General features: G+C 54.2%; 3 non-coding genes and 6 pseudogenes across 3 annotated transcripts; all 9 read left to right on the forward strand.

Moving 5' to 3' along the window:
- The first annotated feature begins 1,688 nt into the window (after positions 1-1,688).
- LOC141267111 (5S ribosomal RNA) lies at positions 1,689-1,807 on the forward strand. The gene has a single exon (XR_012321126.1). It is a non-coding gene; the product is annotated as a 5S ribosomal RNA (ribosomal RNA).
- A 1,710-nt stretch (positions 1,808-3,517) lies between these two features.
- LOC141266762 (5S ribosomal RNA) lies at positions 3,518-3,636 on the forward strand. Its single transcript, XR_012320788.1, has one exon. It is a non-coding gene; the product is annotated as a 5S ribosomal RNA (ribosomal RNA).
- Positions 3,637-5,327: 1,691 nt separating this feature from the next.
- LOC141268011 (5S ribosomal RNA) lies at positions 5,328-5,446 on the forward strand (annotated as a pseudogene).
- A 1,707-nt stretch (positions 5,447-7,153) lies between these two features.
- On the forward strand, positions 7,154-7,272 carry LOC141268096 (5S ribosomal RNA; annotated as a pseudogene).
- Positions 7,273-8,961: 1,689 nt separating this feature from the next.
- Positions 8,962-9,080, forward strand: LOC141267683 (5S ribosomal RNA; annotated as a pseudogene).
- Positions 9,081-10,778: 1,698 nt separating this feature from the next.
- LOC141269563 (5S ribosomal RNA) lies at positions 10,779-10,897 on the forward strand (annotated as a pseudogene).
- A 1,705-nt stretch (positions 10,898-12,602) lies between these two features.
- Positions 12,603-12,721, forward strand: LOC141267437 (5S ribosomal RNA; annotated as a pseudogene).
- A 1,685-nt stretch (positions 12,722-14,406) lies between these two features.
- Positions 14,407-14,525, forward strand: LOC141267118 (5S ribosomal RNA). Its single transcript, XR_012321132.1, has one exon. It is a non-coding gene; the product is annotated as a 5S ribosomal RNA (ribosomal RNA).
- Positions 14,526-16,231: 1,706 nt separating this feature from the next.
- Positions 16,232-16,340, forward strand: LOC141269934 (5S ribosomal RNA; annotated as a pseudogene).
- Positions 16,341-17,223: the final 883 nt, after the last annotated feature.

Raw genomic sequence — 17,223 nt, forward strand, 5'->3', positions numbered from 1 at the left:
CACCAGCAAGGGTCACTCTCCTCTATGCCTTTTTTCCATTCCTTTTTTCACAAGCGCACACATGCTCCTTTCTTCTTTTCATTTGCTTTCTCTCTTGCGCTATTTAATCCTTGCAAAATACCAGCATCCTTCTCATCACCGTGGGCCTCCAGCATTGTTGCTTATTTACTTTTAATACTAGGCTTCTTTTCACCAGGACCAGCGACTCCCGCATGACTGGAGGCAACCACCGCTGACCTGGAGGCAACCACCGGTAACCTGGAGGCCAGTTTACAGCACAACCCAAGCAAAACACCTTTGCAGGCCACACGACCCCCCCGAAGAGCAGCTCAAATTAACTCGCAACCATCTCACCCTCTTCCTTCATTCACTCCTGGGCGTTTCGCTCCACCCCAAGTTGTTGGTCCAGCTTGCTCTTTCTGTCACATCCCCGCGATGAACGGTTTAGCCTGCATGAGACCCTGCGCCGAGCCATTTTTAAACACATCTGATGCGGCAGGTGTTTCATTGCTCAACAAACAACACCTATAGGGACGGCACAGCCTATGCATCGGTCCTTCGGAGACCGCCCCAGAACGGCCAGAGTTCTCGTCCCCACGCAAGCCTGAGGAAGGCTGGCCGGTCGATGGGCCAAGCAGCGTCTACTGGCCATACCACCTTGGATACGTCCGATCTCGGAAGCAAAGCAGAGATGGGTTCGGAAATACTTGGTTGGGACACCTCCTGAGAACACCAGGTATTGTAGACAATTTTGATGACGTTTTGCCGTCTTGCGCAGCTCGGCTAGCATGGAGCGGCGCCTTGCTGGACACCGACCTTACGTAAAGTAGAGGATGGAAATCCCAAGCCTCCCAAGCCCCCCAAGACCTCTAAGATAAGGATGCAACCCCGCCGCCTCTACCAGGCCTCACACCGAGCTCCTTGCCACGGCTAGGAGTGCTTATTGACCCCGCAGCCGGCCGTATGCAAATGATGGCGTTAAAAGCATCTCGCGCTGTGAAGGGGCCAGGCTTTCAGCAGCTGCCCAGGGGATGGTTTTAGAGGGCGACCGCCTAACGAGGGCCAGCAGAAGTAACGTCTTCTTCTTCAAAGAAGCTTGTGTAACTAACCCAATCAGACAGCTGCCCAGGAGCTAACCTCAGTGCTAGGAAGGAGCGGGAGGGAATTGAGGGGGTGGTTCCTGCTAAGGCCCTGAAATAATAATAAGACAGGCAGGAGAGTCTGACGCATGGTGGCGGAAAAGCTGCAGGTGCAAATAGGGAATGTGGTCTCGTGCGAGCAACTTGTGCATGCTCGCTGTGTGTGAGTGTGCGCTTCCTAGGTACGGCGCGCTGCAGACAGTCAAAAGGGTTGCTCCCTTTCATTAAAAGTTAATCCCCGGCTGCAGGCTATTAGAAAGCAACTAACCGCGCTCTACTCACCCTACCCAGGTCTACCGGTGAGTCTCGCCGCTGCTCCCGGCCTGTGGCATTGGCCGCGACGCTGACGTTCCGTCGACAGCGCGGCAGCCGATCAGTGAGCTCAGCGGCTCTGAGCGGGGCGTTCTGTCTACAAGACCTTTTTAAGGAGCCAGCAAAAAAGTGAAGAGAAAGGAAAGCACAAAAGCACCTTGTCTCACTAAGCACTGGAAAGGGCAGCCGGCAGTCGGACGTCAAAGTAGAAAAGCAGCAAGTGAGAGGCCTGTCTCTGCCTACGGCCACACCACCGTGAACACGCCTGATCTTGTCTGATCTCGGAAGCTAAGCAGGGTTGGGCCTGGTTAGTACTTGGAAGGGAGACTGCCTGGGAATACCAGGTGCTGTAGGCTTTTGCTTTTTCTTACTTCCACCAGCAAGGGTCACTCTCCTCTATGCCTTTTTTCCATTCCTTTTTTCACAAGCGCACACATGCTCCTTTCTTCTTTTCATTTGCTTTCTCTCTTGCGCTATTTAATCCTTGCAAAATACCAGCATCCTTCTCATCACCGTGGGCCTCCAGCATTGTTGCTTATTTACTTTTAATACTAGGCTTCTTTTCACCAGGACCAGCGACTCCCGCATGACTGGAGGCAACCACCGCTGACCTGGAGGCAACCACTGGTAACCTGGAGGCCAGTTTACAGCACAACCCAAGCAAAACACCTTTGCAGGCCACACGACCCCCCCCAAAGAGCAGCTCAAATTCACTCGCAAACATCTCACCCTCTTCCTTCATTCACTCCTGGGCGTTTCGCTCCACCCCAAGTTGCGGGTCCAGCTTGCTCTTTCTGTCACATCCCCGCGATGAACGGTTTAGCCTGCAGGAGACCCTGCGCCAAGCCATTTTTAAACACATCTGTTGCGACAGGTGTTTCATTGCTCAACAAACAACACCTATAGGGACGGCACAGCCTATGCATCGGTCCTTCGGAGACCGCCCCAGAACGGCCAGAGTTCTCGTCCCCACGCGAGCCTGAGGAAGGCTGGCCGGTCGATGGGCCAAGCAGCGTCTACTGGCCATACCACCTTGGATACGTCCGATCTCGGAAGCAAAGCAGAGATGGGTTCGGAAATACTTGGTTGGGACACCTCCTGAGAACACCAGGTATTGTAGACAATTTTGATGACGTTTTGCCATCTTGCCCAGCTCGGCTAGCATGGAGTGGCGCCTTGCTGGACACCGACCTTACGTAAAGTAGAGGCTGGAAGTCCCAAGCCTCCCAAGCCCCCCAAGAGCTCTAAGATAAGGACGCAACCCGCCGCCTCTACCAGGCCTCACACCGAGCTCCTTGCCACGGCTAGGAGTGCTTATTGACCCCGCAGCCGGCCGTATGCAAATGATGGCGTTAAAAGCATCTCTCTCGCGCTGTGAAGGGGCCAGGCTTTCAGCAGCTGCCCAGGGGATGGTTTTAGAGGGCGACCGCCTAACGAGGGCCAGCAGAAGTAACGTCTTCTTCTTCAAAGAAGCTTGTGTAACTAACCCAATCAGACAGCTGCCCAGGAGCTAACCTCAGTGCTAGGAAGGAGCGGGAGGGAATTGAGGGGGTGGTTCCTGCTAAGGCCCTGAAATAATAATAAGACAGGCAGGAGAGTCTGACGCATGGTGGCGGAAAAGGTGCAGGTGCAAATAGGGAATGTGGTCTCGTGCGAGCAACTTGTGCATGCTCGCTGTGTGTGAGTGTGCGCTTCCTAGGTACGGCGCGCTGCAGACAGTCAAAAGGGTTGCTCCCTTTCATTAAAAGTTAATCCCCGGCTGCAGGCTATTAGAAAGCAACTAACCGCGCTCTACTCACCCTACCCAGGTCTACCGGTGAGTCTCGCCGCTGCTCCCGGCCTGTGGCATTGGCCGCGACGCTGACGTTCCGTCGACAGCGCGGCAGCCGATCAGTGAGCTCAGCGGCTCTGAGCGGGGCGTTCTGTCTACAAGACCTTTTTAAGGAGCCAGCAAAAAAGTGAAGAGAAAGGAAAGCACAAAAGCACCTTGTCTTACTAAGCACTGGAAAGGGCAGCCGGCAACCGGACGTCAAAGTAGAAAAGCAGCAAGTGAGAGGCCTGTCTCTGCCTACGGCCACACCACCGTGAACACGCCTGATCTTGTCTGATCTCGGAAGCTAAGCAGGGTTGGGCCTGGTTAGTACTTGGATGGGAGACTGCCTGGGAATACCAGGTGCTGTAGGCTTTTGCTTTTTCTTACTTCCACCAGCAAGGGTCACTCTCCTCTATGCCTTTTTTCCATTCCTTTTTTCACAAGCGCACACATGCTCCTTTCTTCTTTTCATTTGCTTTCTCTCTTGCGCTATTTAATCCTTGCAAAATACCAGCATCCTTCTCATCACCGTGGGCCTCCAGCATTGTTGCTTATTTACTTTTAATACTAGGCTTCTTTTCACCAGGACCAGCGACTCCCGCATGACTGGAGGCAACCACCGCTGACCTGGAGGCAACCACCGGTAACCTGGAGGCCAGTTTACAGCACAACCCAAGCAAAACACCTTTGCAGGCCACACGACCCCCCCCAAAGAGCAGCTCAAATTCACTCGCAACCATCTCACCCTCTTCCTTCATTCACTCCTGGGCGTTTCGCTCCACCCCAAGTTGCGGGTCCAGCTTGCTCTTTCTGTCACATCCCCGCGATGAATGGTTTAGCCTGCAGGAGACCCTGCGCCGAGCCATTTTTAAACACATCTGTTGCGACAGGTGTTTCATTGCTCAACAAACAACACCTATAGGGACGGCACAGCCTATGCATCGGTCCTTCGGAGACCGCCCCAGAACGGCCAGAGTTCTCGTCCCCACGCGAGCCTGAGGAAGGCTGGCCGGGCGATGGGCCAAGCAGCGTCTACTGGCCATACCACCTTGGATACGTCCGATCTCGGAAGCAAAGCAGAGATGGGTTCGGAAATACTTGGTTGGGACACCTCCTGAGAACACCAGGTATTGTAGACAATTTTGATGACGTTTTGCCATCTTGCCCAGCTCGGCTAGCATGGAGTGGCGCCTTGCTGGACACCGACCTTACGTAAAGTAGAGGCTGGAAGTCCCAAGCCTCCCAAGCCCCCCAAGACCTCTAAGATAAGGACGCAACCCCGCCGCCTCTAACAGGCCTCACACCGAGCTCCTTACCACGGCTAGGAGTGCTTATTGACCCCGCAGCCGGCCGTATGCAAATGATGGCGTTAAAAGCATCTCGCGCTGTGAAGGGGCCAGGCTTTCAGCAGCTGCCCAGGGGATGGTTTTAGAGGGCGACCGCCTAACGAGGGCCAGCAGAAGTAACGTCTTCTTCTTCAAAGAAGCTTGTGTAACTAACCCAATCAGACAGCTGCCCAGGAGCTAACCTCAGTGCTAGGAAGGAGCGGGAGGGAATTGAGGGGGTGGTTCCTGCTAAGGCCCTGAAATAATAATAAGACAGGCAGGAGAGTCTGACGCATGGTGGCGGAAAAGCTGCAGGTGCAAATAGGGAATGTGGTCTCGTGCGAGCAACTTGTGCATGCTCGCTGTGTGTGAGTGTGCGCTTCCTAGGTACGGCGCGCTGCAGACAGTCAAAAGGGTTGCTCCCTTTGATTAAAAGTTAATCTAGAAAGCAACTAACCGCGCTCTACTCACCCTACCCAGGTCTACCGGTGAGTCTCGCCGCTGCTCCCGGCCTGTGGCATTGGCCGCGACGCTGACGTTCCGTCGACAGCGCGGCAGCCGATCAGTGAGCTCAGCGGCTCTGAGCGGGGCGTTCTGTCTACAAGACCTTTTTAAGGAGCCAGCAAAAAAGTGAAGAGAAAGGAAAGCACAAAAGCACCTTGTCTCACTAAGCACTGGAAAGGGCAGCCGGCAACCGGACGTCAAAGTAGAAAAGCAGCAAGTGAGAGACCTGTCTCCTCCTCCGGCCACACCACTCTGAACACGCCCGATCTCGTCTGATCTCGGAAACTAAGCAGGGTCAGGCCTGGTTAGTACTTGGATGGGAGACTGCCTGGGAATACCAGGTGCTGTAGGCTTTTGCTTTTTCTTACTTCCACAAGCAGGTGTCACTCTCCTCTATGCCTTTTTTCCATTCCTTTTTTCACAAGCGCACACATGCTCCTTTCTTCTTTTCATTTGCTTTCTCTCTTGTGCTATTTAATCCTTGCAAAATACCAGCATCCTTCTCATCACCGTGGGCCTCCAGCATTGTTGCTTATTTACTTTTAATACTAGGCTTCTTTTCACCAGGACCAGCGACTCCCGCATGACTGGAGGCAACCACCGCTGACCTGGAGGCAACCACCGGTAACCTGGAGGCCAGTTTACAGCACAACCCAAGCAAAACACCTTTGGAGGCCACACGACCCCCCCCGAAGAGCAGCTCAAATTCACTCGCAACCATCTCACCCTCTTCCTTCATTCACTCCTGGGCGTTTCGCTCCACCCCTAGTTGCGGGTCCAGCTTGCTCTTTCTGTCACATCCCCGCGATGAACGGTTTAGCCTGCAGGAGACCCTGCACCGAGCCATTTTTAAACACATCTGATGCGGCAGGTGTTTCATTGCTCAACAAACAACACCTATAGGGACAGCACAGCCTATGCATCGGTCCTTCGTAGACCGCACCAGAACGGCCAGAGTTCTCGTCCCCACGCGAGCCTGTGGAAGGCTGGCCGGGTGATGGGCCAAGCAGCGTCTACTGACCATACCACCTTGGATATGTCTGATCTCGGAAGCAAAGCAGAGATGGGTTCGGAAATACTTGGTTGGGACACCTCCTGAGAACACCAGGTATTGTAGACAATTTTGATGACGTTTTGCCATCTTGCCCAGCTCGGCTAGCATGGAGTGGCGCCTTGCTGGACACCGACCTTACGTAAAGTAGAGGCTGGAAGTCCCAAGCCTCCCAAGCCCCCCAAGACCTCTAAGATAAGGACGCAACCCCGCCGCCTCTACCAGGCCTCACACCGAGCTCCTTGCCACGGCTAGGAGTGCTTATTGACCCCGCAGCCGGCCGTATGCAAATGATGGCGTTAAAAGCATCTCGCGCTGTGAAGGGGCCAGGCTTTCAGCAGCTGCCCAGGGGATGGTTTTAGAGGGCGACCGCCTAACGAGGGCCAGCAGAAGTAACGTCTTCTTCTTCAAAGAAGCTTGTGTAAATAACCCAATCAGACAGCTGCCCAGGAGCTAACCTCAGTGCTAGGAAGGAGCGGGAGGGAATTGAGGGGGTGGTTCCTGCTAAGGCCCTGAAATAATAATAAAACAGGCAGGAGAGTCTGACGCATGGTGGCGGAAAAGCTGCAGGTGCAAATAGGGAATGTGGTCTCGTGCGAGCAACTTGTGCATGCTCGCTGTGTGTGAGTGTGCGCATCCTAGGTACGGCGCGCTGCAGACAGTCAAAAGGGTTGCTCCCTTTCATTAAAAGTTAATCCCCGGCTGCAGGCTATTAGAAAGCAACTAACCGCGCTCTACTCACCCTACCCAGGTCTACCGGTGAGTCTCGCCGCTGCTCCCGGCCTGTGGCATTGGCCGCGACGCTGACGTTCCGTCGACAGCGCGGCAGCCGATCAGTGAGCTCAGCGGCTCTGAGCGGGGCGTTCTGTCTACAAGACCTTTTTAAGGAGCCAGCAAAAAAGTGAAGAGAAAGGAAAGCACAAAAGTACCTTGTCTTACTATGCACTGGAAAGGGCAGCCGGCAACCGGACGTCAAAGTAGAAAAGCAGCAAGTGAGAGGCCTGTCTCTTCCTCCGGCCACACCACCCTGAACACGCCCGGTCTCGTCTGATCTCGGAAACTAAGCAGGGTCAGGCCTGGTTAGTACTTGGATGGGAGACTACCTGGGAATACCAGGTGCTGTAGGCTTTTGCTTTTTCTTACTTCACAAGCAGGGGTCACTCTCCTCTATGCCTTTTTTCCATTCCTTTTTTCACAAGCGCACACATGCTCCTTTCTTCTTTTCATTTGCTTTCTCTCTTGCGCTATTTAATCCTTGCAAAATACCAGCATCCTTCTCATCACCGTGGGCCTCCAGCATTGTTGCTTATTTACTTTTAATACTAGGCTTCTTTTCACCAGGACCAGCGACTCCCAGCTGACTGGAGGCAACCACCGCTGACCTGGAGGCAACCACCGGTAACCTGGAGGCCAGTTTACAGCACAACCCAAGCAAAACACCTTTGCAGGCCACACGACCCCCGCGAAGAGCAGCTCAAATTCACTCGCAACCATCTCACCCTCTTCCTTCATTCACTCCTGGGCGTTTCGCTCCACCCCTAGTTGCGGGTCCAGCTTGCTCTTTCTGTCACATCCCCGCGATGAACGGTTTAGCCTGCAGGAGACCCTGCGCCGAGCCATTTTTAAACACATCTGATGCGGCAGGTGTTTCATTGCTCAACAAACAACACCTATAGGGACGGCACAGCCTATGCATCGGTCCTTCGGAGACCGCCCCAGAACGGCCAGAGTTCTCGTCCCCACGCGAGCCTGAGGAAGGCTGGCCGGTCGATGGGCCAAGCAGCGTCTACTGGCCATACCACCTTGGATACGTCCGATCTCGGAAGCAAAGCAGAGATGGGTTTGGAAATACTTGTTTGGGACACCTCCTGAGAACACCAGGTATTGTAGACAATTTTGATGACGTTTTGCCATCTTGCCCAGCTCGGCTAGCATTGAGTGGCGCCTTGCTGGACACCGACCTTACGTAAAGTAGAGGCTGGAAGTCCCAAGCCTCCCAAGCCCCCCAAGACCTCTAAGATAAGGACGCAACCCCGCCGCCTCTACCAGGCCTCACACCGAGCTCCTTGCCACGGCTAGGAGTGCTTATTGACCCCGCAGCCGGCCGTATGCAAATGATGGCGTTAAAAGCATCTCGCGCTGTGAAGGGGCCAGGCTTTCAGCAGCTGCCCAGGGGATGGTTTTAGAGGGCGACCGCCTAACGAGGGCCAGCAGAAGTAACGTCTTCTTCTTCAAAGAAGCTTGTGTAACTAACCCAATCAGACAGCTGCCCAGGAGCTAACCTCAGTGCTAGGAAGGAGCGGGAGGGAATTGAGGGGGTGGTTCCTGCTAAGGCCCTGAAATAATAATAAGACAGGCAGGAGAGTCTGACGCATGGTGGCGGAAAAGCTGCAGGTGCAAATAGGGAATGTGGTCTCGTGCGAGCAACTTGTGCATGCTCGCTGTGTGTGAGTGTGCGCTTCCTAGGTACGGCGCGCTGCAGACAGTCAAAAGGGTTGCTCCCTTTGATTAAAAGTTAATCTAGAAAGCAACTAACCGCACTCTACTCACCCTACCCAGGTCTACCGGTGAGTCTCGCCGCTGCTCCCGGCCTGTGGCATTGGCCGCGACGCTGACGTTCCGTCGACAGCGCGGCAGCCGATCAGTGAGCTCAGCGGCTCTGAGCGGGGCGTTCTGTCTACAAGACCTTTTTAAGGAGCCAGCAAAAAAGTGAAGAGAAAGGAAAGCACAAAAGCACCTTGTCTCACTAAGCACTGGAAAGGGCAGCCGGCATCCGGACGTCAAAGTAGAAAAGCAGCAAGTGAGAGACCTGTCTCCTCCTCCGGCCACACCACCCTGAACACGCCCGATCTCGTCTGATCTCGGAAACTAAGCAGGGTCAGGCCTGGTTAGTACTTGGATGGGAGACTGCCTGGGAATACCAGGTGCTGTAGGCTTTTGCTTTTTCTTACTTCCACAAGCAGGTGTCACTCTCCTCTATGCCTTTTTTCCATTCCTTTTTTCACAAGCGCACACATGCTCCTTTCTTCTTTTCATTTGCTTTCTCTCTTGCGCTATTTAATCCTTGCAAAATACCAGCATCCTTCTCATCACCGTGGGCCTCCAGCATTGTTGCTTATTTACTTTTAATACTAGGCTTCTTTTCACCAGGACCAGCGACTCCCGCATGACTGGAGGCAACCACCGCTGACCTGGAGGCAACCACCGGTAACCTGGAGGCCAGTTTACAGCACAACCCAAGCAAAACACCTTTGGAGGCCACACGACCCCCCCCGAAGAGCAGCTCAAATTCACTCGCAACCATCTCACCCTCTTCCTTCATTCACTCCTGGGCGTTTCGCTCCACCCCTAGTTGCGGGTCCAGCTTGCTCTTTCTGTCACATCCCCGCGATGAACGGTTTAGCCTGCAGGAGACCCTGCGCCGAGCCATTTTTAAACACATCTGATGCGGCAGGTGTTTCATTGCTCAACAAACAACACCTATAGGGACAGCACAGCCTATGCATCGGTCCTTCGTAGACCGCACCAGAACGGCCAGAGTTCTCGTCCCCACGCGAGCCTGTGGAAGGCTGGCCGGGTGATGGGCCAAGCAGCGTCTACTGACCATACCACCTTGGATATGTCTGATCTCGGAAGCAAAGCAGAGATGGGTTCGGAAATACTTGGTTGGGACACCTCCTGAGAACACCAGGTATTGTAGACAATTTTGATGACGTTTTGCCATCTTGCCCAGCTCGGCTAGCATGGAGTGGCGCCTTGCTGGACACCGACCTTACGTAAAGTAGAGGCTGGAAGTCCCAAGCCCCCCAAGACCTCTAAGATAAGGATGCAACCCCGCCGCCTCTACCAGGCCTCACACCGAGCTCCTTGCCACGGCTAGGAGTGCTTATTGACCCCGCAGCCGGCCGTATGCAAATGATGGCGTTAAAAGCATCTCGCGCTGTGAAGGGGCCAGGCTTTCAGCAGCTGCCCAGGGGATGGTTTTAGAGGGCGACCGCCTAACGAGGGCCAGCAGAAGTAACGTCTTCTTCTTCAAAGAAGCTTGTGTAAATAACCCAATCAGACAGCTGCCCAGGAGCTAACCTCAGTGCTAGGAAGGAGCGGGAGGGAATTGAGGGGGTGGTTCCTGCTAAGGCCCTGAAATAATAATAAAACAGGCAGGAGAGTCTGACGCATGGTGGCGGAAAAGCTGCAGGTGCAAATAGGGAATGTGGTCTCGTGCGAGCAACTTGTGCATGCTCGCTGTGTGTGAGTGTGCGCATCCTAGGTACGGCGCGCTGCAGACAGTCAAAAGGGTTGCTCCCTTTCATTAAAAGTTAATCCCCGGCTGCAGGCTATTAGAAAGCAACTAACCGCGCTCTACTCACCCTACCCAGGTCTACCGGTGAGTCTCGCCGCTGCTCCCGGCCTGTGGCATTGGCCGCGACGCTGACGTTCCGTCGACAGCGCGGCAGCCGATCAGTGAGCTCAGCGGCTCTGAGCGGGGCGTTCTGTCTACAAGACCTTTTTAAGGAGCCAGCAAAAAAGTGAAGAGAAAGGAAAGCACAAAAGCACCTTGTCTTACTAAGCACTGGAAAGGGCAGCCGGCAACCGGACGTCAAAGTAGAAAAGCAGCAAGTGAGAGGCCTGTCTCTTCCTCCGGCCACACCACCCTGAACACGCCCAGTCTCGTCTGATCTCGGAAACTAAGCAGGGTCAGGCCTGGTTAGTACTTGGATGGAAGACTACCTGGGAATACCAGGTGCTGTAGGCTTTTGCTTTTTCTTACTTCACAAGCAGGGGTCACTCTCCTCTATGCCTTTTTTCCATTCCTTTTTTCACAAGCGCACACATGCTCCTTTCTTCTTTTCATTTGCTTTCTCTCTTGCGCTATTTAATCCTTGCAAAATACCAGCATCCTTCTCATCACCGTGGGCCTCCAGCATTGTTGCTTATTTACTTTTAATACTAGGCTTCTTTTCACCAGGACCAGCGACTCCCAGCTGACTGGAGGCAACCACCGCTGACCTGGAGGCAACCACCGGTAACCTGGAGGCCAGTTTACAGCACAACCCAAGCAAAACACCTTTGCAGGCCACACGACCCCCGCGAAGAGCAGCTCAAATTCACTCGCAACCATCTCACCCTCTTCCTTCATTCACTCCTGGGCGTTTCGCTCCACCCCTAGTTGCGGGTCCAGCTTGCTCTTTCTGTCACATCCCCGCGATGAACGGTTTAGCCTGCAGGAGACCCTGCGCCGAGCCATTTTTAAACACATCTGATGCGGCAGGTGTTTCATTGCTCAACAAACAACACCTATAGGGACGGCACAGCCTATGCATCGGTCCTTCGGAGACCGCCCCAGAACGGCCAGAGTTCTCGTCCCCACGCGAGCCTGAGGAAGGCTGGCCGGTCGATGGGCCAAGCAGCGTCTACTGGCCATACCACCTTGGATACGTCCGATCTCGGAAGCAAAGCAGAGATGGGTTTGGAAATACTTGTTTGGGACACCTCCTGAGAACACCAGGTATTGTAGACAATTTTGATGACGTTTTGCCATCTTGCCCAGCTCGGCTAGCATTGAGTGGCGCCTTGCTGGACACCGACCTTACGTAAAGTAGAGGCTGGAAGTCCCAAGCCTCCCAAGCCCCCCAAGACCTCTAAGATAAGGACGCAACCCCGCCGCCTCTACCAGGCCTCACACCGAGCTCCTTGCCACGGCTAGGAGTGCTTATTGACCCCGCAGCCGGCCGTATGCAAATGATGGCGTTAAAAGCATCTCGCGCTGTGAAGGGGCCAGGCTTTCAGCAGCTGCCCAGGGGATGGTTTTAGAGGGCGACCGCCTAACGAGGGCCAGCAGAAGTAACGTCTTCTTCTTCAAAGAAGCTTGTGTAACTAACCCAATCAGACAGCTGCCCAGGAGCTAACCTCAGTGCTAGGAAGGAGCGGGAGGGAATTGAGGGGGTGGTTCCTGCTAAGGCCCTGAAATAATAATAAGACAGGCAGGAGAGTCTGACGCATGGTGGCGGAAAAGCTGCAGGTGCAAATAGGGAATGTGGTCTCGTGCGAGCAACTTGTGCATGCTCGCTGTGTGTGAGTGTGCGCTTCCTAGGTACGGCGCGCTGCAGACAGTCAAAAGGGTTGCTCCCTTTCATTAAAAGTTAATCCCCGGCTGCAGACTATTAGAAAGAAACTAACCGCGCTCTACTCACCCTACCCAGGTCTACCGGTGAGTCTCGCCGCTGCTCCCGGCCTGTGGCATTGGCCGCGACGCTGACATTCCGTCGACAGCGCGGCAGCCGATCAGTGAGCTCAGCGGCTCTGAGCGGGGCGTTCTGTCTACAAGACCTTTTTAAGGAGCCAGCAAAAAAGTGAAGAGAAAGGAAAGCACAAAAGCACCTTGTCTTACTAAGCACTGGAAAGGGCAGCCGGCAACCGGACTTCAAAGTAGAAAAGCAGCAAGTGAGAGGTCTGTCTTTGCCTACGGCCACACCACCCTGAACACACCTGATCTCGTCTGATCTTGAAATCTAAGCAGGGTTGGGGCTGGTTAGTACTTGGATGGGAGACCGCCTGGGAATACCAGGTGCTGTAGGCTTTTGCTTTTTTTTACTTCCACAAGCAGGGGTCACTCTCCTCTATGCCTTTTTTCCATTCCTTTTTTCACAAGCGCACACATGCTCCTTTCTTCTTTTCATTTGCTTTCTCTCTTGCACTATTTAATCCTTGCAAAATACCAGCATCCTTCTCATCACCGTGGGCCTCCAGCATTGTTGCTTATTTACTTTTAATACTAGGCTTCTTTTCACCAGGACCAGCGACTCCCGCATGACTGGAGGCAACCACCGCTGACCTGGAGGCCAGTTTACAGCACAACCCAAGCAAAACACCTTTGCAGGCCACACGACCCCCCTGAAGAGCAGCTCAAATTCACTCGCAACCATCTCACCCTCTTCCTTCATTCACTAATGGGCGTTTCGCTCCACCCCAAGTTGTGGGTCCAGCTTGCTCTTTCTGTCACATCCCCGCGATGAACGGTTTAGGCTGCAGGAGACCCTGCGCCGAGCCATTTTTAAACACTTCTGATGCGGCAGGTGTTTCATTGCTCAACAAACAACACCTATAGGGACGGCACAGCCTATGCATCGGTCCTTCGGAGACTGCCCCAGAACGGCCAGAGTTCTCGTCCCCACGCGAGCCTGAGGAAGGCTGGCCGGTCGATGGGCCAAGCAGCGTCTACTGGCCATACCACCTTGGATACGTCCGATCTCGGAAGCAAAGCAGAGATGGGTTCGGAAATACTTGGTTGGGACACCTCCTGAGAACACCGGGTTTTGTAGACAATTTTGATGACGTTTTGCCATCTTGCGCAGCTCGGCTAGCATGGAGTGGCGCCTTGCTGGACACCGACCTTACGTAAAGTAGAGGATGGAAGTCCCAAGCCTCCCAAGCCCCCCAAGACCTCTAAGATAAGGACGCAACCCCGCCGCCTCTACCAGGCCTCACACCGAGCTCCTTGCCACGGCTAGGAGTGCTTATTGACCCCGCAGCCGGCCGTATGCAAATGATGGCGTTAAAAGCATCTCGCGCTGTGAAGGGGCCAGGCTTTCAGCAGCTGCCCAGGGGATGGTTTTAGAGGGCGACCGCCTAACGAGGGCCAGCAGAAGTAACGTCTTCTTCTTCAAAGAAGTTTGTGTAACTAACCCAATCAGACAGCTGCCCAGGAGCTAACCTCAGTGCTAGGAAGGAGCGGGAGGGAATTGAGGGGGTGGTTCCTGCTAAGGCCCTGAAATAATAATAAGACAGGCAGGAGAGTCTGATGCATGGTGGTGGAAAAGCTGCAGGTGCAAATAGGGAATGTGGTCTCGTGCGAGCAACTTGTGCATGCTCGCTGTGTGTGAGTGTGCGCTTCCTAGGTACGGCGCGCTGCAGACAGTCAAAAGGGTTGCTCCCTTTCATTAAAAGTTTATCCCCGGCTGCAGGCTATTAGAAAGCAACTAACCGCGCTCTACTCACCCTACCCAGGTCTACCGGTGAGTCTCGCCGCTGCTCCCGGCCTGTGGCATTGGCCGCGACGCTGACGTTCCGTCGACAGCGCGGCAGGCGATCAGTGAGCTCAGCGGCTCTGAGCGGGGCGTTCTGTCTACAAGACCTTTTTAAGGAGCCAGCAAAAAAGTGAAGAGAAAGGAAAGCACAAAAGCACCTTGTCTTACTAAGCACTGGAAAGGGCAGCTGGCAACCGGACGTCAAAGTAGAAAAGCAGCAAGTGAGAGGCCTGTCTCTGCCTATGGCCACACCACCCTGAACACACCTGATCTTGTTTGATCTCGGATTATAAGCAGGGTTGGGCCTGGTTAGTACTTGGATGGGAGACCGCCTGGGAATACCAGGTGCTGTAGGCTTTTGCTTTTTTTTACTTCCACCAGCAGGGGTCACTCTCCTCTATGCCTTTTTTCCATTCCTTTTTTCACAAGCGCACACATGCTCCTTTCTTCTTTTCATTTGCTTTCTCTCTTGCGCTATTTAATCCTTGCAAAATACCAGCATCCTTCTCATCACCGTGGGCCTCCAGCATTGTTGCTTATTTACTTTTAATACTAGGCTTCTTTTCACCAGGACCAGTGACTCCCGCATGACTGGAGGCAACCACCGCTGACCTGGAGGCAACCACCGGTAACCTGGAGGCCAGTTTACAGCACAACCCAAGCAAAACACCTTTGCAGGCCACACGACCCCCCCGAAGAGCAGCTCAAATTCACTCGCAACCATCTCACCCTCTTCCTTCATTCACTCCTGGGCGTTTCGCTCCACCCCAAGTTGCGGGTCCAGCTTGCTCTTTCTGTCACATCCCCGCGATGAACGGTTTAGCCTGCAGGAGACCCTGCGCCGAGCCATTTTTAAACACATCTGATGCGGCAGGTGTTTCATTGCTCAACAAACAACACCTATAGGGACGGCACAGCCTATGCATCGGTCCTTCGGAGACCGCCCCAGAACGGCCAGAGTTCTCGTCCCCACGCGAGCCTGAGGAAGGCTGGCCGGGCGATGGGCCAAGCAGCGTCTACTGGCCATACCACCTTGGATACGTCCGATCTCAGAAGCAAAGCAGAGATGGGTTCGGAAATACTTGGTTGGGACACCTCCTGAGAACACCAGGTATTGTAGACAATTTTGATGACGTTTTGCCATCTTGCGCAGCTCGGCTAGCATTGAGTGGCGCCTTGCTGGACACCGACCTTACGTAAAGTAGAGGCTGGAATTCCCAAGCCTCCCAAGCCCCCCAAGACCTCTAAGATAAGGACGCAACCCCGCCGCCTCTACCAGGCCTCACACCGAGCTCCTTGCCACGGCTAGGAGTGCTTATTGACCCCGCAGCCGGCCGTATGCAAATGATGGCGTTAAAAGCATCTCGCGCTGTGAAGGGGCCAGGCTTTCAGCAGCTGCCCAGGGGATGGTTTTAGAGGGTGACCGCCTAACGAGGGCCAGCAGAAGTAACGTCTTCTTCTTCAAAGAAGCTTGTGTAACTAACCCAATCAGACAGCTGCCCAGGAGCTAACCTCAGTGCTAGGAAGGAGCGGGAGGGAATTGAGGGGGTGGTTCCTGCTAAGGCCCTGAAATAATAATAAGACAGGCAGGAGAGTCTGACGCATGGTGGCGGAAAAGCTGCAGGTGCAAATAGGGAATGTGGTCTCGTGCGAGCAACTTGTGCATGCTCGCTGTGTGTGAGTGTGCGCATCCTAGGTACGGCGCGCTGCAGACAGTCAAAAGGGTTGCTCCCTTTCATTAAAAGTTAATCCCCGGCTGCAGGCTATTAGAAAGCAACTAACCGCGCTCTACTCACCCTACCCAGGTCTACCGGTGAGTCTCGCCGCTGCTCCCGGCCTGTGGCATTGGCCGCGACGCTGACGTTCCGTCGACAGCGCGGCAGCCGATCAGTGAGCTCAGCGGCTGTGAGCGGGGCGTTCTGTCTACAAGACCTTTTTAAGGAGCCAGCAAAAAAGTGAAGAGAAAGGAAAGCATAAAAGCACCTTGTCTTACTAAGCACTGGAAAGGGCAGCCGGCAACCGGACGTCAAAGTAGAAAAGCAGCAAGTGAGAGGCTTGTCTCTGCCTATGGCCACACCACCCTGATCTCGTCTGATCTCCGATTATAAGCAGGGTTGGGCCTGGTTAGTACTTGGATGGGAGACCGCCTGGGAATACCAGGTGCTGTAGGCTTTTGCTTTTTCTTACTTCCACCAGCAGGGGTCACTCTCCTCTATGCCTTTTTTCCATTCCTTTTTTCACAAGCGCACATGTGGCACCCCAGGGGTCTGGTTTCCACAGTAATGTAATGTTATGTCTGAGAGCAGGTGGGAGGTCCTTTGGTCAGGGATCCTGTGCATGCCACACCTCCTGCCCAGTCTTGGGAGGGGAAGAACTTCCCCTATATAAACCCGGGGCTGAGGCAGGGTTAGGAGTAGAGAAGAAGCAGAGACAAGAAACAGTCATAGGAAGAAACAGCAGAAGCTCAGTGGGAGCAATACTACTATGAGTCAGGGGCTGGCAGCTGCAGAGCTCGCCCTGACTGAGAAGCTTTCTTACCGGACCCGGCGTCCGAGGCTGTGGGGACTAACTCTTACCCAGCAGCAGAAGCCGACCGGCAGGGGATTTCAGGTCCTCAGGCCCAGAAACCCGAAGGCAAGGTCACACGCGTGGGACCAGCACCGCCAACGTGGAGCGGAAGCCATTAGAAGGCCCCGAGTCACCGGCCATACGGGTGAGCACCACACGGCACACTCAGGGACGTGGGCTACTTATATCCGCTTCTAGCAAGGTAGCCAGAAGAGTACAGTCAGTTTGGGAGGCCTACAACTCCGCCTGGCCAGGGGAGATCCCATCTGCTCAAGGACTGACCAGGCCCCGTTCGCTAGCAAGTACTCCGGGAGGGTCTATCGTTGTTACCAGTAAAGACCCTGAATTACACCGCACCGTCTCTGAGTGGTTCCTGCTACCCCCATCTTCCACGTCGGCTGCCCTGAGGCCATACCCCTCCCGTTGGGGGTTATACTATCACGCTGCACAATTCTACATCGGCCTCAGCGGTCTGCCCTGCAGCGGC

This window comes from Phyllobates terribilis, unplaced genomic scaffold, assembly GCF_046119375.1.
Source record: "Phyllobates terribilis strain yellow unplaced genomic scaffold, ASM4611937v1 Scaffold_4__5_contigs__length_816908805, whole genome shotgun sequence".
Classification (NCBI taxonomy): Eukaryota; Metazoa; Chordata; class Amphibia; order Anura; family Dendrobatidae; genus Phyllobates; species Phyllobates terribilis.